Here is a 3,362-nt window from a genome sequence, read left to right as displayed (position 1 = left end):
CCTCTCTCTCTCTCTCTCTCTCCCAGGCAACACACACAGCCACTGTAAGAGACATATGTGACAGTCTCTTCATATATCTGTTCTCCCTTACCGCTCCTTGCCTCCCTGACTCTCCCTCTCTTAAGGCTTGTTCTCACGCCCTCCTCCTTACCTCTCTCCCTTACCCACAGTTACCCAGCTCCTGTCCCTGACCAGCCCCATTCTCTGTCCCTCTCTCTCTCTCTCTCTCTCTCTCTCTCTCTCTCTCTCTCTCTCTCTCTCTCTCTCTCTCTCTCTCTCTCTCTCTCTCTCTCTTCAATTTCTACCTCATTTATTATTATTGATCTCTTTCTGTTTTCTTGTTTCATTTCCTCTTTTCTTCTTTTTTAATTTCTTCTTTTTCTTTCTGTTATCTCTTTCTCTATTTCTTCCTTTATTCCATCTACTTTTTTTTTGTTAGCATTCGTTTTTTTTCAGTTTTGTTTTGTTCTTTTTCAATTACTTTTTTTCTTTCTTATTCTCTATTTCTTATTCTTTCTTTTTTACGTTCTCCCTTCTTCCCATATTTCTCCTGCTTTATTCTTCCTCCTTTCTTTATTATCCTTTCTCCTTTTTTTCCTCCAAATTTCCTCTTCTTATTCTTCTCTTTTTCCTCTTGCTCAAAATTACTCTCTCCTCTTCCTCCTCCTTCATTTTCTTCATCTCTTTCTCATCATTCGTTCAATACACTCGTTAACAGAGAGAGAGAGAGAGAGAGAGAGAGAGAGAGAGAGAGAGAGAGAGAGAGAGAGAGTCGCCATTTTGGAAGCAATGCCCGAGAACATCCTGCAAACATTTATAATTCTCTCTCTCTCTCTCTCTCTCTCTCTCTCTCTCTCTCTCTCTCTCTCTCTGTGTGTGTGTGTAACGACGTGTGGAAATTCAAGACGAGGAATTTTCAAGCAGCTTAGTTAAAAAAAAAAAAAGAAAAAAGGAGAAAAAAAAGATGAAGGAATGAAGATTAATAATGTAAATACGTAGTGGAGATAAAGCATGAAGGAAGAATGATGATAAAAAAAAGGCAACACAGAAGAAGGACTGATGATTACGAAGAGTGAAGAAGGGAAGGGAGTGCGTAGGAAGAAGATGCTCATTGTCATATTAAGAGTAGTGGCGTCGGTTAGAGAGGCTGGTCTTGTGGTGGTGGTGGTGGTGGTGATGGTGGTGGTGGTGGTGGTGGTGGTGATGGTGGTGGTGGTGGTGGTGGTGGTGGTGGTGCTACTACTACTATTACTACTACGACTACCATCATGACGTATTATGACGAGTAGTAGTAGTAGTAGTGGTAGTGGTAGTGGTAGTAGTAGTAGTAGTAGTAGTAGTTTATCATCTTTATCATTATTATCATTATTGTAATATCATCAATAAGCATCAACAACAACAGCAATAATAATAATAATAATAATAATAATAATAATAATAATAATAATAATAATAATAATACCACATGATCTGCAACTACTCTTACTAGTGATAATAATAATGATAATGATGATAACGATAAAGATAAGAGTGTTAACAACGAGCGACGCTGAGTCATTAGCGTGTAATCAAGAGGCGGTCGTGTTACCTGTTGAGACGCGCGGGTACGAACTCACCTGTGCGTTTTGATTTATGTGCAAGTGCGTTTTGTATGTGTCTCTTCTCTTTTTAATTGACGCCGTAAATCAAAAGGTGGCGGGGCTCGCTATAAACACCCTCCTTTCAGCGGGAGATGCGCCATTAGCGGGACTCAGTCTGGCGGAGCCCATCTTGATTTATTTATATATTTCAAGCGCGTTTCATTTCATATTCGCGTCACTGGCTTGTTACGTTATCCCGCTGTAATTGTATTTACGAGCGGTGCATCCACATGTGTTAGCCATCAGACGTGACGAGTGACGCGCCGCTGTTTCCTCGTGTGGTGCGCGTACCGGCCAGCTTAACAAATTCCCCGTCACGTCACGCGTCACCTCACGTCCCCGCGCTCGTCTGGCGGCACGTCAGCGGCAAGCACGTGACACAGCCGCCGGCGTCTCAAGTGCGGTAATTAATATGATTTAATGAGCATCCGGCAACTCAAGGGGGCGGGGCGTCACGGAAATGGAGTCTGGGCGGCAATGGTCGGCAGTCTCATCCCGACTGTCACAAGCGGTGGGTGTGCGCGGCTCCTTCAGGGCAGCGGCCTTATTTGGTGACTGCGCGGCGGTGACAAGGGTGACTGGTGCACGCCGCGGGTGACGCGACGCTGCCCTCGGGATCCCCCGCGCGTGGTCGACGAGTTTTTTCCCTCCCCCTTCAGTCTTGGATTATTAAGACTGACTTGCAGTTCGCGCTGAGCCTGAGGCAACACGGGAAAAAGATAGAAAGGTGAGTGATTATGCAAATTACCAACACCTGCCACTTACCGGACCAGGTGCGCCGCGAAACCCGACCCAGGTAATTGAATCGTCGCCTTCCTTATCTGTCCGTAATGTGTAGGGGAGGCCGCCCCCCGCAACCCTCGGGAAGGTGTTAGGAGCTAATGGCAGGTGGTGTTTGTTTTGCGCCCATTCAGCGAGCGGTGTTGGTAGCCCTGCGCCCGCCAGCTGTTGGTAGCCCTGGTGCTGCGAGGCGGGGTTATTACGATGCCCCGCCAATTAGCTGAGTGTCTGCGAGGGTAAACACGCGGCCCGCCATAATTTGCTCCCCGCGTTGGGTTGATACTTGCATTTTTACCTCAAGCCGCGGCAAGGGGAGGTTCATCCGCCGCCCTCCATCAGTCCACCCACCCACGAGCCGCGCAGCACGTGCACCATTTCGTGACTCGCTAATACTCCCAAACGTGCAATTTTTGGTTCACTTCTGATTACAGGCCGTGCAATCTTTACATGTATATATATATATTTTTTTCCTCTTAATAATCATGATGCATAAACTTGGCCGGATTGTAAAACGTTTAGTTATAATGTTGGGTCGCAGGAGTGTTTTTGCCCTTAAAGTGACTTGCCGTTATCATCATCATCTTCATTGTCAAACACGCAACACACTATTTCTTACTAATTTTGCATGTTTTCAAGGAACATCACACTGTCAACTACCCCATCATTATCACCATCATTATCATCGCCATTATCTTCATTACCAAGGACTTAAAACAACATTTTTTTACTAACTACATCATTTAGAGAACATAAAACAGCAAACTACCCAAAACAAACTCATCATCACCATCACCATCACCATCACCACCACCACCACCATCACCACTACCATCCTCACCATCGCAGATCAAAACAGTTACCAAGGCGTTTCTGAATTTTCTTAACGGACCTGATACCTAACTTAACCTCACCATCATCCCCATCATCATCACCATTCTCACC

The 3,362-nt window shown here is 45.2% G+C and overlaps 1 protein-coding gene across 1 annotated transcript in view; it reads left to right on the top strand.

The window, feature by feature from the left end:
• Positions 1-2,126: 2,126 nt before the first annotated feature.
• The window catches only part of LOC135106579 (discoidin domain-containing receptor 2-like), a 38,012-nt gene continuing 36,776 nt past the window's right edge, over positions 2,127-3,362 (top strand). Inside the window, exon 1 of the mRNA XM_064015802.1 lies at positions 2,127-2,367. The gene's annotated coding sequence lies outside the window, so the exon portion shown is untranslated. The remainder of the gene's footprint in view (positions 2,368-3,362) is intronic.

The sequence above is a fragment of the Scylla paramamosain genome, chromosome 13 (genome assembly GCF_035594125.1).
Source record: "Scylla paramamosain isolate STU-SP2022 chromosome 13, ASM3559412v1, whole genome shotgun sequence".
Classification (NCBI taxonomy): domain Eukaryota; kingdom Metazoa; phylum Arthropoda; class Malacostraca; order Decapoda; family Portunidae; genus Scylla; species Scylla paramamosain.
Note: the sequence above shows the minus strand (reverse complement) of the source record. Positions and strands in the feature narration are given on the sequence as shown.